The sequence below is a fragment of the Halichoerus grypus genome, chromosome 2 (genome assembly GCF_964656455.1).
Source record: "Halichoerus grypus chromosome 2, mHalGry1.hap1.1, whole genome shotgun sequence".
Taxonomy (NCBI): domain Eukaryota; kingdom Metazoa; phylum Chordata; class Mammalia; order Carnivora; family Phocidae; genus Halichoerus; species Halichoerus grypus.
Window position 1 is genome coordinate 133,408,651 of NC_135713.1, and position 21,709 is coordinate 133,430,359.

The 21,709-nt window shown below is 44.3% G+C and overlaps 1 long non-coding RNA gene across 1 annotated transcript in view; it reads left to right on the forward strand.

Moving 5' to 3' along the window:
- LOC118522898 (uncharacterized) overlaps window positions 1-14,886 on the forward strand; it is a 650,767-nt gene extending 635,881 nt beyond the window's left edge. Inside the window, exons 8-12 of the long non-coding RNA XR_013445856.1 lie at window positions 7,404-7,645; window positions 10,380-10,572; window positions 12,074-13,219; window positions 14,463-14,598; window positions 14,791-14,886. This is a non-coding gene — a long non-coding RNA (uncharacterized LOC118522898). The remainder of the gene's footprint in view (window positions 1-7,403; window positions 7,646-10,379; window positions 10,573-12,073; window positions 13,220-14,462; window positions 14,599-14,790) is intronic.
- Window positions 14,887-21,709: the final 6,823 nt, after the last annotated feature.

Genomic DNA, 21,709 nt, shown 5'->3' on the forward strand with positions numbered 1-21,709 from the left:
TAATACAAAATGCTGGCGAGGATATGGAACAACCGAAACATTACTGGTGGGAATGCAGAATGGTACATTTTGGAATACACTTTGATAGTTTCTACAAATCTAAGCAATCATGTTCCTAAGCATTCGTCCAATTGAGTTGAAAGGTTATGTCCACACAAAAACCTGCACGCAAATGTTTATGCCAGATTTATTCACAATCACCCCAAACCAGAAACAACCAAGACATGCTTCAGTAGGTAAATGGATAAAACTGGTATACCTACACAATGGAATTCTATTCAGTATTAAAAAAGAAATGTGCTATCAAGCCATGAAAAGACATGGCTTAAATGTATATTTTTAAATGAAAGAAACCAGACTGAAAAGGCTCTAGGCTTCCAAATACATGACATTCTGGAAAAAGCAAAACTATATTGATCACAAAAACATCAGTGGTTTTCATGGATTTGGGAGAAGTGGCAGATGACTAGGTGGAGCACAGGGGATGTGTAAGCCGGCGAAACTATTCTGTACAAAACTATAATGGTGGATCCATGTCATTATGCATTTGCCAAAACTCATGGAACGATAAAACACAAACAGTGAAACTTAATGCAACCACTGGACTGTAGTTAAAAATGTACTGGTTCATTAACTGTAACAAATATATTACACTAATGTAAGATGTTAATAGAGGAGAAACTTTGGGAGTGGTGAGGTCAGAGATGGGTATATAGATTATTTACTATCTGCTCAATCATTCTATAAATCTAAAACTGTACTTAAAAAAATGAAGCCTAGCAATTGTAAAAAATGAAGCAACACAAAAGCACCAAGGGAGTGACCACTGATAAAGAAGAGGCTCAAAGGATTTCCTGGCACACAACATTGTTTGATGTCTGCAGAGATGAGAAGGCACTAGCGAAGGAGACTGTGTAGGAGAGGCCAGTGAACTGAGAAGAAAGAGAACATGATGTCGTGAGAGTAAAGAAAGTGTTACCAGGAGGAGGGAGTGATTAGTCATAGTAGACAGTACAGATGAACCAGGTATGATGAAGACCCAAAGTTTCCAGTGCATTTAGCAAAGTGGAGGTCATTATTCACCTTGAATAGTGAAGTTTGGGGGAATGTGATGGGGTAAAGCCCTGATCCTACGATCTTAAGAGAAATGGAAGAAAGGGAACTGGAAATCCTGATTGGAGACATAGCTTTTTAGGAATTTGGCTGCAAAAAGGAGTCAAGAAAGGGCAAAACTCAAGGGGATAGAGGGATAAGAGCAAGTGTAAAATGGGCAAGTTTACAAAGTGCAGATGTAAATGAGCCAATGAAGAGGAGAAAGAATGGTTCTATAAAAGAGAGGGAGAATCCTAAAATGGTGAATGACAAGGAATGGAAGGAATCTTATCCACAAATGGATGGAGGGGAGACCATGGCCAATCCATCCCTACTAATAGCATGGAAAGAATAGTCTATGTGCACAGATGCTGGTAGGTGGAATGACATAGTTGAAATTCTCAGTGTTGGGGCTTCTATTTTCCCAGATAAACAGAATACATAACTGACCACTGAAAGCGATCATGGGGAAGGAGTTGGAGCTTCGAAGAAAAAAGTTATAAATAGCCATCCAGGCAGTGTGAGAGTAAAATGCAGTAGGATTGCCAGTTAGTACTTGGAGCCAAACTGAGCTAGCAGCATGGATTTTAAGGGACAACAGTATGCACAGTTACATATTTTTTTTCTAGCCAGTTGAACTGAAGAGGTACAGACTGGGATTAGTCAGAGTGAGATTTAACCAGGGAAGGTTTGCTGAGTGATTATGCACCGAGATAAGGAGGGAGGGGAGCAGGGGGTGTTGATGCAAAGGAGCACTGCAGAGGTGGACAGAAGTTGAGCAAGGATACAAATTAGGACATAGAAGGGGAGGTGGGGGATAATTAATAAAAAGGTTGTAAAAACAGTGGGTATTGTGCCCTGGAGAAGGAGGAACATATTTTTTAGAGTCATGGTCCTAGAGGGAGTGAAGTTAAAAAATAGTGGGTTGTAGCTGGGGAGGGAGAGACTTGAAATTGTGAATTTGGAAAAGTGGGGGAGACTGATCATGAGAAGCTCTCGGGTATCCCCACTGGAGTGAATTAGGCTCATGGTAGGCCATCTCATTGGGAGAAAGGAGGTTAAGGAACTAAGAGACCAGGGTATTCGGAAAGGTCTCCTTAATGGACGTAGATATGGAAATCACCAGGAACTATTAACTGCTCCTGTGGTGGATACTGGGAGGGGAGGCAGACTTGTCCCCGTGAAAGCCGCTAATGTGGACACATTCAACTCCTGGCAGATGCCATTTTTGTCACACGAGTTGCAGAATTCCTGTGCCTTCACCACTGAGAAGGAGATATATTTTGCCTCGTGTGCTGTGCATTTCAGGAGCCAACAAAAATGACGACACATTTCACAGGGGAACAGGACCAGGATCAAGGTTATGGAATTCAACAAATATGAACTGTCAGATGCTAGAGGATTGGCTTAGTAGTAGAGACCTCGGGGTCAAAATACTCAAGTTTCTCTGGAACCAAAGATTCCAATCTCAAAAGCTTCAACTCAGTCCTTCACCCTTTGAAGGCAGATAAATTGGGTTGCACAAAATTGATTGGCTAAGGTCTTTAAGATGACACTGTAAGACCAAAAGCTCCATCTGCTTTCTTAGGACATCAGGTAGTTCGTGGCTTTTTCCGGAACAAGAATTGACAATAAAAAACTTGGTCAAAGAAATGGCGACATCGATTTTCCTGTGGAATATATTCACATATAAGTCACCCTCCAAAAGTAAGCAGAGAGAGCAATAATATGGTATCAAAGCAAAGAAGTTCTATATTGCTGCCTAGCTCAATAATGCAGTTGTCAGTGTGTGTGTGTGTGTGTGTACGTGCATATGTAAAATGTGTGTGCACACACCCACAATATATTTCATATGGAGCAAAATGTCAACTCCGAACAAGGGAGGTGTTTTGCATTTTTTTAAAGGTGAGGACAAAGAGAACTTTAAGAAACAGAATCACCTTAGGTATTTTCAGAATTATTATTATCATCCCCTTCTAATAATTCAATATAGAGTGGGTGTCAAACAATTAGTTGTCCTACTTATTTTTCAGCATGGTCTGAAAGTACGATTATCCAATGAGGCAAATCCATAATCTATAATGAATGTAGTTAAGAGAATCAGGAATTCAAACTGCTTGCAAAGACATCGTATCTAATTAATAGAAAATTGATCACGTCCAAGTCATCATTGCCACAAACTTTTCAAAGTACTAAAAACAAGTTCAGTACTTGGAAAAATAGGTGCTAAGCACCTGTGGCACTTATAAATATACGAGGTAAGTCAAAATGCAGGTAGAGGGTATTGCTGTGTTGGAGCATCAGGAAAATATCACAGATCGCAGAGAGGAAATTGTCATCAATAATGGCTTATCTTACACATGGGTTTGTTCATGTTTTGAAATGCATTACTAGTGAGGCGCCTCGGTGGCACAGTCGTTGAGCATCTGACTCCTGGTTCCAGCTCAGGTCATGATCTTGGGGTCATGAGATCAAGCCCCGTAGGGGGCTCCATGCTTAGCGTGGAGTCTGCTTGAGTTTCTCTCTCCCTCTTCCTCTCCGCTGACACTTGCATGCTGTCTCTCTCTCTCGCTCTCAAATAAATAAATAAATCTTAAAAAATGCATTACTAGACATGAACCAGCATACGGTCTATGCTGACCTTCTCATGAATTTCTGTCATAAAAGTGGAACAAGATTTCCAAGTAGGACATAGCTTCAGACAAAATAGTCGGCCAGTTAACAAATATATTTAATGAAATGTAATTGTCTTCTTCCAATATTCCTGGTCTAGAAAAATACAGCCAGTACTCATCACATTCTCCACTGAACCCATTTTTCCCTAACAAATTAGGATTAAATGATGGCCTTGGTGCTACTAACTGACTAGTTAAAGATGCCCTGCTTTCCTTCCATTTACTAGTTTCTATCAAGCAGTGATAACCGAATTCACAGCCTATAGATTAAATGTCAGCTATGTAAAGTTTGGATCTGTCAGAGTGGTGGTTACTGCCATATTATATAGTTTTTATGAGACAAGTAAGTGTAGTTTGTATGGGGGCGAAAGCATTTGGAGATGATTAAAAATGAAAAAGTATAACCAGACCGAGAATGATGACTATATTTTTATCCTTAGTCATCTGTAACTATCCGAAGTATTAGTTGTGGCCATGTTCCATTGTTCTCCTTTGCACTCCTATGGGCTCTAAATTGGTGCTAAGGAAATGTGGCAGGGACTGGAGACCCTGGCCTTTAAGGTAAAATAATACTTGATTCTATCCATGCAAGTGGTCCTGTGGTTCTAGGTCATTAATTCTTTATTTTTCAGATGCTAACTCACTACCCCCATCATGACACCTATTGCGCTAAAACTCCCCTCAATGTATCCTATCCCATCTTATGATTGAAGGGTCCTGAACCTAGGGAAAGATAAAAGACTTAACCTAGGTGTTTGCTGAATTTGACAGTCACTGGAGTGTCCACAGAAGCAACATTTTCAAGCAAGGTAAAGAAGGGATTTTATGCCTTTTAAATCTAGACACAATGACTAATTCTGTTCTATTAGTGCCTTGTTCTCCTTTGGTGGTGGAGATAGACCCAAGGAGGATACAACACTCTATAGTTGCTGATTATCTTTAATTTGGAGTTACGATTTTTGCTAAACACTACCTTATGTCCTCACCATCCATGAAGTTATAGGAAGGCAATATTAAGCCAAATTTTATGAATGTGAAACTAAAAATGACAGCCTTGGTAGAATTAAGCTGAAATTGAAAACCCATTTTGGGCCTTCCAAACCCCTTGCCTGTTCAACCCAGAGGTCAAAGTAAGTTATCCTTTGGCGTTGTTTCAAGTAATTTTATGTACATTCTTAGGGAGCAAAGATGAGTTATTCAAACTGGCCTTTTAAAAAATTCACTGATTAAACACTCAGATCAATGCCAAGTCTATGTCCTAGAATAGTCTCCTAGCCCCAGGCTGAGCTTGTAGCATTGCTCAAGCTTTCTTGCTTCTGAGATGACCGTGGATCCATCTCACAGCAACTATCATCAGTTAACTATCACTGGCATTGCCCATCACTATCTCCAATGTTGCAAATTAATGAAAACTTTGGCATTCATAGATCAACATTATCACAGTGCAGTTCTTAGCCAAATTTGAAGAACTTTGAGAAATGTAAAACCTGTCTAATGAAACATTAATTGCAGTTTTATCTAGAAATTCTATGTGATCAGGCTCTTGGGGGTTTCTCTGATACCAGCCAATTCTTCCATTCGCTGCACCAAGAGGGTATCCAACAATTCAATTCAATGAGGATACTCCTCACAGTCAGCACAGACCTGACTGGTTAAGGACTAAGTCCCACAAGGCTGTTCCCACTTCAGGTGCCAGTCACAAGTCCAAGGCCACCTGCTGACCCACTGGTTATAAATGAGGGGGGTTCCCATGACCCCATTCTCAAGTTCAATACTTTGCTAGACCAACCTACAAAACTCAGGAAGACATTTTACTTAGGCTTACTGGTTTATCATAAAGGGTACAAATGAAGAGCCAGATGAAGAGATTCATAGACCGAGGTCTGGAAAGGTCCTAAGTACAGGAGCTTCGGTCTCTGTGGAGCTGGGGTGCACCCCTCTTTTGGCACATGGACGTGTTGGTCAATCGAGAAGCTCATAAAATCTCACTCCAAAGTTTTTACAGACCTTAATCCAGATCCCCCTCCCTGCCTCCTGCAGGTGGTTGGATGGGGCTGAAAATTCCAACCCTCTCGTCACTTGGGCTATCTGGTGACCAGCCCCATCCCAAGACTACCTAGGGACCCCACCCTCAGTCATCTCATTAATGAAAGCGCCAGTGTGATCAAAAATGCCTCCTTATGAATAACAGAAGATATTTCTAACACAGAAAATTCCAAAGATTCTAGAATGTCTGTGCCAGGGACCAGGGAGGGAGACTTCATTTATTTTTATTTCTTACTCTACCACAGCTATTCACTTAATAACTATTCAACTCTACTAAATGAATAGAATAATAGAATAATAATAGAGAGAGAGAGAGACTTACTAAATGAATCCCGATTTTTTTTCTAACATACTGTTAGGTCTGGGGCTACAGTGGTAGAAAAACAATATTATTGCCCCCCAACTGCTGGATTCCAGAGGTAGAGAGAAGTGACATTAGTCAAATAAACACAGTGGAAAGAAACATTAAGCACCAAGTGAAGGACATGATGAGCCACACAATAGCTGGATTGGCTCCCCAAAGGCTGTGGTGCTGGGGAAGTTTTCCTTGGGAAGACTGCTCTGAGCAGAGTTCATCAGACTGAGAAGTCAAAGACAAGGAGAGGGCCTGACAAGGCTAAAAGCCAGTGTGGAGGCATCCAAGAGGAGGTTGAGCTAAGCGCAGGGAATATTTGGTTTTCTGAAAATGAGCCCAAGTAGGTGTTCCTTCAACTACGACATCTTCTTTAGTATTATCGTAGATCTTTTCACTCATTACTATTACAGTTACTTATAAGGACTCACTGAGATCACAGAACTAATCTAAACTATGTTCGTTTGGGTACGAGAGGAAAAGGAACAGGGCTGCAAGTTAATAGACTATGCATTTCCATGAAATGTGCCTCGGTTACCACCATAAAATGAAGGTGTAAGTGCATTATTCACAATTCTTCCAGTTACAGGTCCTCGACCATAGTCACCAAATGTCTTAAGCAAGAAGGGAAAACAGTGGCTCACTCTTATTTCTCTCTCCTTTTGGTTTTTCTTCACATTGGATTCATCCCTAGAGGAGCTTTTGCTAGACAATATCAAGGATAGCCCATGGCAACTTAAAACTTTATAGCTAGCTGTGCCCGCGGAAATGGAGTGTTCTTTCCTCCAGTCTGGCAAAATTCTCAGGAAAGGTTTTGATTGGCCTCTAATTGGTTCACGTGGCCATATGGGAGCCAATCACTTTGGCCAGAAGAACAGAATATTCTGGGGACGAGCTCAAGTAGCATCCCACTTCTGGGGCCTCTGGCATCGGGCCATGGGCTTACATCCTCCCTAGACAAGGGAGGGACAATTTCTGGAAGGAAAAGATGCCACCGAATAGAAAAGATATTTGCATGACCACTATACTGAATTTAACATTTTTAAAAATTAATATTCTCCTACCGTAAATTTGCTGACAGAACAGAAGCAATATGCATACTCCAAGACTCTTTACAACCAGGTATATGTTTTGATTTCTTGAGAAAACTCTAATGGCCCTTGCCAACACACTGAATGGCAGTTTGCTTTGCCTGTTTGCTCTGTCATGAACATAATGTGCTTCTCGTCTCTCCTCAGCTTACACATCTTCATTTCGAATTGACCACTCCTGTCTTCCCAACGTCTTCACCTTCTCTCACGGCTCACCAGATAGGTAGATTTCACCCACATATGCTCATATAAAGATTCTAACATCTCAGAATTCCCAATTAGTTGGCACTGCTAAAAACATTAGGTTTCCAAATGGTCATGACAGAGATGGAGAAGGGAGAAAGGAGTACGTTCTCTAGCTCTACCATTCCTTCGACCCAACGTGGTGAGTAAGTAAAATTTGCCTTTGGTCTGTGCCTCACTCCTGGTTTCTGTCTCTCGAGTCCATGGAGCCCCAGCTTGTTCAAAATCACCCTCACTTCCCAAAACACACTTTCTAGGCTGCCACTGAAACCAAAGTTCCCTGAGAAAGAAGAGAATGGAAATACAAAGAACGCATTCAGTGATTTGTTTTATATTATAAAGGGACCTCATATCAATAACAATAAGGGATAATTAATTAAAACCTTGAAAAATTGTCCTTGTTCCATGTTGTTCCACTGAATAATTTATCACCGCATCATCAACCAACCCCAACACAGCCACAGTATATAAGGAGCAGCGTCTGTCCCCCTTGTTTTGATTTGGCTCTCCCCACCCCTCCACCCCTCCCCGCCCCCTCCCTGCCCCCTGAATCCTGTGGCCTCTTGGTCATCTTAGTGCTTATCACCATGGTTTTTAGTAGCTCTCTTTAAAAAACTTAAATGGTTCTTAACTAGTGAAATGTGGTCCTTTTCCATGGGTTTTAAGTGGCCAGGAGCCACATAAAAGAGTCCATACGACTTTGTTTCTCAAGAAGGACACATCATCCCAAAACAGCCCCAGAGAACCCACGGAGTAGCTATTCCTGACCTCTGTATGGCATTCAGTCTCCCTCCATGGCTTTGTTATTTTTGGACACTGAAATTACAGAGTTGCATGCCAAGCTCTTTCTAACAGCAGGTTAATTTAGCAATTTTGGCTGCTGAGTTCCTACTTCACCCAGCTTGCCACCTCGAGGCTTTAAGACAAGCCTGGGTCTTTGGCTCCTCCCAGGACGGCCCCCTAAGTGCAAAATGACACAATGCCAATATTATAAGGGAGGCACAGCTTCTGTATCAGAAGCCAACAACAAGGTCATCACCAACCAACGACCCAAGACAGGCTACTTCCGATGCCTTTTTTTCCCCCCATTACAGTTTTCAGTCTTTACCCACAGGTGAGGGCATTTTAATGTAACTAGAGATGCAGAAGGGAGAAAAAAAAAAGACAACCCAACACATTATGCAAATGTGGTAACAAATGTAAAATGATAAATTAGCAAGCAACTATTTAATTATTACTGTGACTAATTCCTGTAGATGGTGCCATGGCTAATGAACCTGAACTTGTCCTGGTTGACTGCAGTGTGCTGCTGAAACATTTCCATTTGGTTTGTTTGCTGCTTGTGCAGCTCAGTGAAGTACACAGCATCTGTTTAATGAGGTCCCACTTCATTACAGAGCTGTACTACTTACTGAGTCATTCTCCTTAAGCATGCAGGCTGTGTACTCTCCTGTTGTTTTAAAGCAAATACTAATTTATGATTACCTGTCACATTAGGCCATTGAAAATTGTACTCACACTGGTTCCCATGAGCGGAATGCTAATGAGCTGATTATGGACTGTGGTGGTGTCCCTCGCTTATAATCCGGGGACATAAATCCCGATTCCCCCTCCAATATGGGCTCTGGGAACAATAGATGCTGTTTGAGAGGACGGACTGGAAAGAGAAAGGGGGTGGGGTGCAATCACCACATGTAAATGCCCAGACTCTCTCAAAGGCCGACAAACTCGGCAATGACCTAATTCAATGTGCACGGATCGTCAGAAACACCCGTTACACTCTGTCATGTACGGAGGAAGATGAATGACTCTCCAGCTATTCACTCCCTGCCACGGTCATTATCTAATTGAAGTCTGATGCCTGAGCCAGGCGGATCCTGACACAGGGACTGCAAGCCTCTATTGTATGGAAGAAATCCTATAGATGTGTCCTAAAATGGTACTTGCAGAGAAAATTCCAATCAATAACACTTTTCCAAAATGCAGCTTTTCATTTCCAAGCCTAATATTTACCTGCAGGCTTCAGCACAATGCTCTTTCACCAGGGTTGTGTTTTTTGGGGTTTTATTTTTTTTTTCTGCCTCTCTCCATTACAAGCATGCCATTTGCACTTTAGAGTATTAAGCAAAATGCCTCATTAAGTCTGTTTTTTCTTTTTCATTTATCCCTTACAATTTGCCTCCATAAATGAAAACTATGAGAAGATAAGATTCTTGGCTCTTGTTGGCTGTCTGCTCAGTTTGTTTTTATTGTCCTGACTTCATTTTGTCTGGGGACACAGTGGCTTGTCCCTGAGACCGAGGACTGCAGACACCACTTCCTTAGTAATGTATGCACCAGTCAGAATCTGTGCTTAGAAGCACTGCTCCCAACATGCAGCATGAGGATCAGCACAGTGCTGGAGGTGGCCAAGACGCATTCGCCATTGCTCTCACACTTGGAGTACTGAGCTCTAGCTGCCACGGGCGGTATCTGTGCTCATGTCTGCAATGGAGATAAGAAACCTAACCAAGGGGGCGCCTGGGTGGCTCAGTCGGCTAAGTGTCTGCCTTCGGCTCAGGTCATGATCCCGAGGTCCTGGGATCGAGCCCTGCATCGGGCTCCCTGCTCAGCAGGAAGTCTGCTTCTCCCTCTGCCTGCCACTCCCCCTGCTTGTGTTTCCTCTCTATCTCAGACAAATAAATAAATAAAGTCTTAAAAAAGAAAAAAAAGAAAAAAAAGAAACCTAACCAAGTTAGCCGTGTGCCCTCAACAAGAATACAAAGATGAGTGCTATTTTATACCAGCTCATCCTTTCTTTTTTTAAGATCACCTGTTTAGATACTTCGGTTTTCCACTTGAAAGAGTTTTTAACATTTTTCTTCTCGTTTTTCTATGCAGAGCTGCTCAGGACTGACAACTAGACTAACAGAATGGAAGAAAAGAAAGAATAAAAAACAAATGCCCACCTCTGACACAGCTAAAAGAAAAAACACGGGAGAATAAGCGTGAATCATCATCTACAGAAGCTTGTTATACATTTTAAATCAACTCCCAACTAGACATTATAAACCTCCATCTCCAGCAGCTCTGGGTAACGTCTCCTTGAACAAGTTGGTATTTTTGCCTCCCCTCTGTCTCACTGTAGTGAGGGGAACAGGCCCTCGATAGACAGGAACAGACCTGGGTGCTTGCTCCAGTCCAGCCGCCATGTAGAGCTTGAACTTTGGGCTTTGTCACTTTCACTGAATAAGAACAGGACAAAGTGACTGCTAAGTTTCTAGCTCTGCTATTCTGTAACTCTACCTTAACCATGACTAAAGGAGCCCTAATCCACCTGGCGTCCAAGACTATTAAATTGCTACTATTAATATTGACTGCATTTCAGGTTTACTCTATCTTGTAAGATGCAAACAGTGCTTAAAAATTAGCAATTTTCTGCAATGCACAAAGGAAGTGACGTGGCTTCTCATTGCACATCAGGCCCAGTCTACACCATGGCAACCTTGACCCACTGTTTCTTAAAAGAGACCACATTGAATCCGTCCTTGGGCTACACACGTCTGACTCTCACTAATTACAAACTCTAAATTATTGGGCAAATGGGCATATCGCTTTTTTCTTTAATAAAGCTTAAAGAATCGAGATACCCAGTTGTTCATTTTACTGTCTTACTATGAATATAATGTAAAATAAAATTGGGGTTATTCAAGAGAGTATTTTTCATGGTACCTATATTTAAACTGCAAAAAAAGTAGAAGCAAGTTAGTTAATTACTGTCTCCAAGTGTATGGGTCCTAACAAATGCCTCTTCCTCACCTATAATGAACTTCCAGCGCCTGCTAAGATGGGGGTGGGGTGAGCAGTGGTGTGGGTTTTTTCTGCACAAGTAAATTGCTTTTCCTGATTTACATGGGGGTGCAGGGGGGGAGAGACAGAGTGCCTATTTACACACTAGATAATCCAATTTGCTTATTTTGCAAAACAGCTTCTTTCTCCTTATTGGCAGCACTAAGCATTGTGCAGGCTCTCAACTGGAGTGAAAAAGGATATGCATTAGATGCAGGGCCACACAATGACTGTGCTCACTTTCCTAAATGCAGCAGGGTTCATTGAAAGAGAAGGCAAGCATGTAACATTGGGAGCAACATTTTGTTTTATGCTTATAAAGAGGCATATGCACAAAATGTCCACAATGAAGATGAATAGGGAAGAGAAACCTTACCTAGAGGTAGAAAAAAATGAGAGATTTTATTATAACTTTTCACTGGAGGTGTCTTAAGAGACTTGCCAAATAGGATTTTGCATGTTTGCCCAATTGCCAAAACTCATTCTTGGGAGGCTGGAATAGAGCTCACGGCTGTTGAATATTCTTTCATGAGATGAGTCAGATAAAGTATATACAGATGTGTAGATACAGATGAAAATGGAGAAATACACATGCCCATAAATCGATAACCAATGGTATTTCAAAAGAGTTGAGCAAGATCAGTTGGAAAAGGGAAGCGTGAAGGAGGGAAGGAGCAGGGCTTGGGGGGAAACAGCGGGGGAGGAGGGGAATGGCTCCCTTGACTTTGTTTTCTTGTTTTCCATAGCTCATCAGAGAGGTCACACGCAAAATCCTTCTCCGAATGTTACACTCCTGCTTTCACACTGCAGTAGGCTGGGAAAGAGAACTGCACCTATTAAACGTGATTTTCATGAGAAAGGAAAATCTGAAATGGGCAAGTCGAGTACACAGGGCTTTCTACATGAGCAGTGACCCTGCTGTCAGGGAGTCATCCTCCTAGCAGCCAAACCAGCCACAAAGCCAAGAGGAGAAACTGGAATGTACAGAGACAAAAGTGACCAGGGTCCCCGCTCCCGGAGGGACCCTCCAAATAGCCCACGATGGCAGTGCTGTCACCTTCCGGGCCATCACGGGGTCCTGTGAATAAGCAAAGTGACAAGCAAAACTAATTGGTGGTGGCAGTTGATGAACAGGCGCCCATGGAAGAGCCACCACCGAGTGATTCCTCTCTCCAAGCTCTTGGGAACAAGCGAGGCTCCAGGAGAGGCTCCTTGTGGGCGAGGGGGACTCTCATCTCAGAACGTGTGGGTACACGCTCGCACACACGGCGTGAAGGGGAGCGCTGTGCGAAGTCAGACGCGTTCCGCTCCTTCTGTGCACATCTAGGATGACAGAGCACGCTCCCACCGCAGCTAAAATGCCACGTCTGAGAGTCCGCTCCATCTCGCCGTGCGATACGATACTTCCCCGGGAATCAAGCTTTCAGAATGCGACAGTCACACCAGGTCACGAGAAAGTACTAGCAGAGCAGGTGCAGAAACACTTAGCCATGTGTGCACCGCAAGTTGCAGGAGAGGTCACGTGCTCTGCAAACAATCCGGCGACTCCGTCGGAACCCACAGCTCTGCCCTCACCCTTCGCTTTGCAAACAGTTCCACTGGGCAGGGGCATCGCGGGGTTCTCGCTGACGTCAGAGGCAACAGGGACCAGGGGCAGACCCAGGCTTTTCCCTCCGTGAGGTCGGCCCCTCCTGCCCCACACCTGGGATGGGGCTGACGCCGGCTTGGCCTCTGTGCCCTGCGGGTCAGCACAGGGACCCTTCACCACGGCGCCCTGATGAGGACCCTTTGGCTCATCGTCCTTTCCCTGAGTTTTCCTGTCCCAACACTTGGAGCAGGACCCACACCAGCAGAGAAAGAGAAAGAAAAAAAAGCAAGAGGCTTCAGAGCAGGTAAGAAATACCGAGAGTCGTCGTGGAGGAGGGAGAAGGAGCCACAGACAGCCCTGCTTTCCTTTGAAGTGTTCAGACATGCCGAAGTAATGATCCTGGCAACGTGTTAGCAAAACATTAGAAACACTTTGGTAAGCAAATAATTTAATTACAGCCTTCTGCGAGGCAGAGGATAGGGCCTGACCCCGACCTCGTCTATTGCCGCACCCCCCGCTCAGCCTGGGATTCACACTTCCCATTCTTGTCACAGCATCTCTCCATCTTGTACCGTTTAATATAGTAAGCTCCAGGTGTTCTGTGGTGAATGAATAGTTATATTACTACCTGTCAGACGCAATCACACTCTATTCATCATCCTCGGCTGGCTGCATGAGGCCCAGGTTCCAGCAGGCTCCCGCTCAATTTCCTTGTTCAAACGTCTGCGGTGCTTTTGGCCCATCTGTCAAGGCTGTCATTTAGAGGGAAAACAGTATCAACGCTTTAAATATATGGAGTTCTCTATTGAAACAGTGCTCTGATTGAACTGTCAGTGTTCTCAGTATCCCAGACAGTAATTCATGACTGGTCAGGGCTCCGGAGAGGTTGCTATTACGACAGTGACCCTGAAGGGTCACGCGGAGGGTGTTTGCTTCACAGTTGGGTCTATAAATAGTGCAATTAACCTTTCAAGAATTACAAAATGCTCTTGAATGCTCTTTACCTTTGCTTCGTGCCTGCATGGTTTCAAGCAATGGGAAGAAGAAGAAGAGGAAAAAAAAAAAACCTACAAATTTGCTGGGATATGGACCATAGGAGTAAGAAATATATTGTTTGGAGAGCAAGCATTTGAAATGCATGAATGTATTTTAAGCCACCGTTTGCTGTTTGGGAGCAAGATAACATATGCTGAGATTTCTGCTGAAATTAAAAGGTTTCTGAATCTGAAAGAAAATATGATGGATATAAATGAAAGGGCTTCTGTTCAGCCTTATGGAAAGGAAGGGAAGGTTTTCAGCTCTCCAAATTGTTACCTTTCTGAAAACACAGGGTTTCTCACTGCTTCCAGCCCCAGTGTCTCATGCAAAACACCTGCATTCCCCACCAAACCCAGAGAAAACACTCTCAGGAGCCAAATGCTATCTCTCATCTTAGAACACAATCCCCAAAGAAAGAGAATTTTGGATGCTGATCAGGCAGCCTTCAGATGACTCCCCTACATTTGAAAGGCTCAGATCACTGCAAGGGTTTGTCTTTTCTTCTTCAGGAAATCAAGGCACTTGCTAAAGGCAGCTCACAAGGTCAGCAGAGCCCAAAATACAAACCCAAACTCCCCATCCTGGCTTTCTGCAGATCCTGGTCTGTCAGGCCACCACCCAGCTTCCCTTCTGGAAACCGGAACAGTAAGCCAGCCCTTTTCAGTATCTCTCTACGGACAATGACAGTGAAGTGATTCAGAGGCATCCCTCGGACGGTTCCTGAATCACGGTGCTGGGTTTTGTTCTGGATCCCAGGGACGGCTCCTCACCGGAGAGCCTCCCGGTGCTGCACGCTTGCCTCTCAGATGAATGTGTGCTCTGTTTCCTATTTTGCAGGATCATTTCATGACTGCATTATGCCAGTTATCCCCACAGCTCAGACAGCACAAAGAAGGTCGTTGCATTTTGGTTTTTAACCAAGTTGTTCCATGGACAAAGCCAACGAGCCTTTTTAATTTGGGACACAAAGATCGCGCGGCTACAAATAACCATTGATTTCTGTCACTGTATCTGTCTTGCTTCAAAGGTAATTTTACCCCATTTCTTTCTTTAAGGGAAGGAAAGAGATGCTATTTGTGTGTCTGTCTGTCTGTCTTTCTGTTGGGGGGGGCAGAGGAAAGCCACAGACCCAGCAAATGGTCCTTTAGGACAGCTACATAGGTGTCGACCATCCTCTAAAAGCCAAATAACACATCATTTTCTTAAACATCCTCATCACCAAAGAAGTGGGATTAAGGCAATATTTCAGCTAGCTTAAAGGCTTGCAGGAGGCAGAAAGAAGAGTTGAGAGGTATCAACCTTCCCATTAGAGCTATTTTCTGGGAATGCCTCTCCCACCCATCCACAGCTATGCAGAAGTAAAAGCCTTTGCTTATTACAGCCCCCGAACAAGGATAATTAAGAGGTAATCTCTTCCAGTTAGGGCGCACTTTCCTTTTAGGAGCTGATCATAAAAGGCAGACAGAGGTGCCCGAGAACCCCGTGTTGTCATTGTCGCTCACTTTTGTGACTGCGTCCTTCTCTTCCTGTCCTCAGTTGGAAAGCAAAAAAAAAAAACCTTTGCTTATTATAGAGGCAGAGTAAGTGCTGATCTCATCCCATTAACTGTCATATTACCAGGCTCTGTGCCATCCCATTTGAGTTGCACGGAGCATTCCGAACTGCTTAATTATGTACAGTAAAGACAGTCGGCTGAGACTTTCCTTCTTGATTAATATGGGAGGGGGAGCGGGGGTTAAGGGTCACCTCTGAGGCTTCCTCGTGCCTCGCACAGAACTCACTCCGTGTGACAAAGGCTTTTGTGAGTTAAGAAATAAATTACAGCGCGTCGGGAAAGCAAGATGCTTGCATCAAGGGATAAGGCTACTTTTGATTCTGCGGGCTAACAACCGACAGTCCCCCCTCCGTGTCGGTGTTAAACTGTAGAGTGCATTCCTTATAAATTATACCACCCCACGTTAATTATAGTGTGCTGACGGTGCTTGTCATTACGAAGCCTGCTATGGGCTTTGTGTGCGCGGATTTTAATAGCTGTTTGTTCTGAGGAATGCGGCAGAGCTGCCTAAGGGGCTGAGCCAGGTCACTGCTAACATCCCTCTCTGCAAGTCTCGCACACTGGCTCTATTTTTACCACCATAATCCCTCCTCTCTGGTTCCTGCGCACGCCCCCTGCTGCCCACCCCCCCACCCCCCGGCAGATAGTATAGGTTACAGTCTAGAAATGCCAGTGCATTCACCGAGGCACAATTAACTGAGGCTCACATTGTGCCGCTCTCATTGTCTGCCATTCAGAGCCTCTAGCTGAAATCCCCTTTTCCCCTTTGTCCGACCTCGGTGTAACAACAGGACCGCTCTCCTCTGAGGGCGGTGGTGGAGGATCCTTCCCCAAATTCGAAGGCAGCCTTCTCCCTGCGTGCTTATGGCGACCGCCTGCGCAAGGAAGATGCTCCAAATGTGGAAGCAGAGTTACAACCTGGGCCCCTCCTCTTGCTCCCCAATGAGGTTTCTATTCCAGACAGTTGGGTCTATAATCATCAACAAATACAAATACAGAAATCACCCTTTCATCTGGGAAAAAAAAAAAAAAAGTACCATTTAGCAAGCACCTACTACATCCTGGGACCAAAGGCCAGATTCTGGAAAAACAGAGATGAACAGAATACAGCCCCTGGCCTGCAGGGCCTCAGAGCCTCAGAGGGGAGCAGAAGGGTAACCAAGTAATGATTACTCCACGTGAAGTGCAGTAACAGAGGAGAAAACGGAATTTCTCTCAGCCTCAGGTGGCAGTAACAGTAATAATTCAAGTTTCTCTGCTCTGTGCACTCACCAGTTGCTCGGAGTCCGCAGACGGGGCGTCGCGTGTGCGTATAAGACGTACCTATCCCGCTGGTACTTCGGCTCTTGTGTGCGCCTTCATGGTGCCAAATGGTCACAGCTTCTGTCCCTTTCTATCTTTGAGTTGTCCCCTATCAGAGGGTTACCAAGGTAGTGCCATGCAGGCCGCGGTCTCATATAGAATTTCTAGTAAAGGAGCCCACCCTGCTCTCTAAAGTCATTAGAAAAGAATTCAGAAAGTGTCGGGCTATGGCAGATCTGAGGGAGAAGTACTGTCCTGTGCTCTGATGTGTCCTCGAGACCACCACAACCAAACCTTTCATACTGGGCCAACTTCCCTGTGCCAGACGCCTTCCTCCCTCAAGTTGAATTTTCACACCAAGTTCCTTTGTCTTCCTCTCCTGAGGCTTCTTCTTTGCTGGGCCTGCTCCCACAGCCATGTCTGTATCCTCCTCACACTCAAGCTCGGAGAGAGATGTGTACAAGACGTCTTGATACACTCCGACACTACACGCATACCCCAAGACACACCACACGTGCTGAATGAATTGTAGGATGAGAGACCAATATGGTTATCGCTATCTCTAAAAATCAGTTGTGGGGCGCCTGGGTGACTCCGTCGGTTAAGCATCTGCCTTCAGCTCAGGTCATGATCCCGGGGTCCTGGGATTGAGTCCCACATCGGGCTCCCTGCTCAGTGGGAAGCCTGCTTCTCCCTCTGCCTGCAGCTCCCCCTGCTTGTGCTGTCTTTCAAATAAATAAATAAAATCTTTTCAAATAAATTAAAAAATAAAAATCAGTTGTATGATAAGTAAGATGCAACAGTCCATCAAAGGCTACTTACTTAAGGAGATGAAACCCACCTTCTGTGCCCATACCACAACAAAGAGTACAAACAGGTACACCCAATGAGGAGAATATTACTTCCAAAGAGAAACCCCTTTAACTCAAAGTTTATTTTCTCAAAATAAAGTGTAACTGCACCACATACTCCTTGACCTTTTGCAAAGACTTTGGAACCTAACCCCAATGAGTTGAGAAATACCAGCATCTCTTTTAAGGCTCAAGATTGCAAAAAAAAGAAGAAGTATTTATTAGGAGGACAGAAGCCTGCTTTTAAGACAAGATAGACAAAACAGAGTCAATTCTGCCAGAAGGCAGAAATCCCTTCCTATCATTCACCTGTCATCTCGCTCAGGACTTGAAAGCAGTTTTCGATGCCTGATATCCACACCAAGGGGAATGGTTTGAACACTGAAACATCAGCAGATTTTATATTCCTTCTTCAGCCTAGCTCATTTTGTGCATACTGCAACTTCAGAATGCATGAGTGTTGCTCTAAAAACAAAACTGTGCATACTGTTTTTATGAATGACTTCAAACCTTTCCAAGAATAAGCTTGTAATGTAGGACTTCTGCTTTACTTGTTGACTTTTGAACTTGATGCCAACATAAGCCACAACTCCAGTGTAGACACTGCCGCCCGCGTGTGTGTGCATATGCACATGGGTGTGCACAAACTCGTTTGTGTAAGCACTCATCTATACATTTCAGGATACAGATTTATGATTGCACATTGTAAAGCTTCCCTGGAAGCCCGAAGATCACGTAATTACACATTAAAGAATGATGTCCTCAACCATTAGTTACATAGTATGACCTCTATCTTGGCTTCTTAGAGCAAACTAACACACCTGACCCTCATTGTTTTCTTATAAAAGTGACTTTGTATCAGCAACAAAGATTCCCTCTCTATCCCTTAGTTCCCAGTGTTGTTCATATGGATAATGGTAAATATATACATTGACCATACATAATGGTATATAAATATAAAAGGGCATATATACATGGGAAATAGAGAAATCTTTCCCAGGAGATAAAGAATTTTGTAGTCCCACCTTATACTCATAGCCCCACATCCCTAGATCAGAGACTTTAGAAGCCACTCCCTAGTTCACAGGCATTTAAGTGAAACTTCCTTCCATTCATTTTTCCTGCAACATTGTTGCCCTTACAACTAAATCAAATTAGACTCAAATGGCCTCCCCTACTAAACTTTTTTTTTCCCAGATCAAGATCAGTTCTCAAAGATCCATTCTTGGTAGGACCCTTTTTTCTTTTTTTTTTTTTTTTAAGATTTGAGAGAGAGAGAGAGAGAACGAGGCAGAGAGGGGCAGAGGGAGAGAAACTTGAGCAGACTCCACGCTCAGCCCAGAGCCCAACGCGGCGGGGGGGGGGGGGGGGGGCACTCGATCCCACGACCCTGAGATCACGACCTGAGAGTAGGACCCATTTTGGAAGCACGCACACCCATGCAGCTTTCTGTCTTAGCCTTTGTTCCAGGCAGCCCCTCTGCCATCAGCCTGACCACCCCACCCCCTCCCCGGCACCAACAACAAATATTCTTGGGCCCTTTAGGAGTGCTCATTGGTATCCTGCTGGCCACAAGGACCGCTAAGCTACAGGAGCACTTACTTTCATTCCTGCAGCTTTGCACCACGGCTCTGGGAACCGCAGAGCCCGTATTCGACACCCGCCTCTTCCTCCCCGCCTCTTCCAGCAAGCTCACCGCTCAACTTCGCACACAGCCCAAGGGCCTGGAGGCCCCTCGGCCAGACCCACCTGCGAGGCCCCCGCGCTCGTGCACGCAGCTGCTGTTTCTGCCCGAGATTCTGCAACACACCTGGAGGGCAAGCTCTGACCTCCCGTGTCCGCATGATTACCACCTGCGCTGGGGCAAGCCGCTGCAGACAGACAATGACCTTGGCCGGCAGGCCTGGCCTTCACGGGCTGCGTGGGACGGAGAGCCGAAACAGGCTTTTTCGTCCTCAGGACAGCTTGCTCTGGGTGTTTTCCTTTCAGTTCCAACCGGAGACTAGAATTAAGTGACTCGAGTGCATGACCCCAATCACACCACAATAATGAGGTGTTTTTGGCATGGTGTCAGCCCGTCACCTGACACAAGCCCGCTTTCCAAAGAGGGGAAGTCCATTGGGCCGGGAGCTCTCGTTGAAACCTTCTGCTCACCTTTCGCGGTTCCAAGGACTAGCCCATCCCGGTCACCACCCTGCACGGCTCCACGCCCGCGCTTGCTGACTAGGGCTCAGGAACCGCTGACCAGTGTATCTACATCCAGATCACCAGCTCTGTGATTGAAACCTGACAGTGATTTCAGTCATTTCTTTTTCTCCCCCAAGGAGAAAGCTCTGCATTGCAACTAAGTGTTTTTACATCATCAGCCAGCTTGTCTGACAAGTACAACCAAATGTCATTCTTTTGAGCTTCAAACTGCATTTAGCACAACGAAGAGTCAATCAGGTTTCACATGTCACGAGACAGGAATAGTTACAAGTAAATAAAATAGCCAATAAAATGCATGGTTTGAAAGGCTACCTTATTTTTTCGGATGTTTTACCTCTTCAATGTTAACCAAAAATTTCTACCGTTATGGGGTAAAAGAAATCCTGACAATAAAAACAAGGAGTGACGGACGCCTGGGTGGCTCAGTCAGTTAAGCGTCTGCCTTTGGCTCAGGTCATGATCCCAGGCTCCTGGGATGGGGTCCCATATCGGGCTCCTTGCTCAGCAGGGAGCCTGCTTCTCCCTCTGCCCCTCCCCCCTGCTTGTGCACTGTCTCTCTGACAAATAAAATCTTTAAAAATAAAAAATGAAAATATAAAACAAGGAGTGGATTGCAATATATTTTTTCATTGTAAATTATGTGCCCAAAGGGGGAACACATGATAATCTGAATTTGTTCCAGAGGATGGTTTTGAAATGGAGTCTCTGATTTTGATTTTGTGGCCATGATTTTGATCTGGTTAACAGACACTCTAAGTACTTTAAACCTGTTTCATAGCAGGTTCTGGGGTGACCACGTGCACAAGCACCAGCAACCCCACACTTAGGGTATGTATTCAGCCAGCCCCCAGATGACTGGGATGAAAGCATCCCGTGACTTGTGCCAAGTGCTCTGAATAGAGGCAAGTGGGGCCACTCAGGTAACAGAAAGCAAAACTACTCCCCCCTTTTTAACTGACGTATAACATTCTAGTAGTTTCAAGTGTACAATGTGACTCCCTTTTAGTGGAAGTCATGAGAGCCAAGAAGGGACAACTATGGGTTTCCTGGTAGAACTATTTGTGCTTCCAAAAAGGCAAATTAGATAGATGATTGGGTTTTTTTCCCCTAGGAGGAATTGAGAGGAAGAACGTGGCTTTCTCACACCTACTGACTCTAGACCAGAGCTTTTCTGTGCAGAGGCACCAAAGGACAGCAGGCAGGTCTACTTAGAAAAAGTTGTCCTGGTCATTGTAATATTCTAACTCCTTCCCTTCCCCAGGGAGAATCCCTGAGTAGATGGACCATGAGAATGAATGATTTCAGACCACTGGTGACAATGAGGTTTAAAAGAGGAGTCATGGGATCCAGGTTGAGAAAAAGAGGAGAGAGAGAATGAAATCATAAAGGGTTTACAAACTCAGAGACTAAGGGAAGGTCAAGTTTTGAGAGAGGAAGCTTGATAAATGTGCAGGACAAACTTACTGGACAATTATGAAGAGATTTCTACTTAGCTCTGTTCATTGGGTGTATTGGGTGTGTCCAACTCTACTATTATTTTCCTAACTTTATGACAGTAAAGCAGAGGAGTGTAATTTGTGGTCATGAGAACGTGCAAGGGGGAAGAAGAGGTGAGAGTCAGAGCTAATGTTTCTAAGATAGGAGTTTCTAGAGAGTTCTTGTTACTCGGTCCTGCCAAAAACCCCCTGGAGGATAGAGTAAGATTTCAACTTGCAAGATAAAATACAGGATGCCCAGTTAAATGTGGCTTTCAAATGAAAAACTAAGTCACTCTTTAGAAAAAGTAAGCCCTGTGACCTATTTAACATTTAACTGTATTAAAAATCCTTTCTTGTCTAGG